We start from the raw sequence: 524 nt of genomic DNA on the forward strand, positions 1-524 counted from the left end.
TGATCTTTCCACAGGGGTCAGCGAGTCTGAGAGATACCCAGCCAGAAAACCTTTTCTATTCACCTCTTCCATTTCTACAGCAGACAGACAATGTTCTGACAGTGTCAGCAGGGATATGGAATTAATTGGATAGATATTCCAAAAAGCCATCTGTGCTGTGTCATCTACAAAACAGCGAACATTCAGTGTCAGGATAAAGAGAGGAAGAGCGAGAAACCAGTGACTGTGGCATTGAACCCAGCTAGAGTCAGCACCTTCAGGGGAGGAGAGGGAGGGAAACCAGTGGGAAAAGTTTTAAAAGCTCCCACCAGAGAGCAGCAGTTTAAATCACTTTTAGAAATCTTAATTGCGGAACAAAATTATTTTCGAGTATTGGATATTTCAATGGCGCTGCTGATACCCAACATTCCCTGCGGCTGTGAATGTGCTCAATTAACACTACAGGAACTCAGTGCGCAGGCGCGGTGGTGCTGAACTACCATGAGCATGCGCAGTGCCACCTGTTTCGGAGCGGCCGTGCGAGT

The 524-nt window shown here is 46.9% G+C and overlaps 2 protein-coding genes across 2 annotated transcripts in view; both read right to left on the reverse strand.

Moving 5' to 3' along the window:
* Positions 1-524, reverse strand: part of LOC144697817 (uncharacterized) — a 528726-nt gene that overhangs the window by 379242 nt on the left and 148960 nt on the right. The window lies entirely within an intron of this gene.
* LOC144696897 (uncharacterized) overlaps positions 1-524 on the reverse strand; it is a 394826-nt gene that overhangs the window by 339385 nt on the left and 54917 nt on the right. The window lies entirely within an intron of this gene.

This window comes from Cetorhinus maximus, chromosome 23 (assembly GCF_964194155.1).
Source record: "Cetorhinus maximus chromosome 23, sCetMax3.hap1.1, whole genome shotgun sequence".
NCBI classification, from domain to species: domain Eukaryota; kingdom Metazoa; phylum Chordata; class Chondrichthyes; order Lamniformes; family Cetorhinidae; genus Cetorhinus; species Cetorhinus maximus.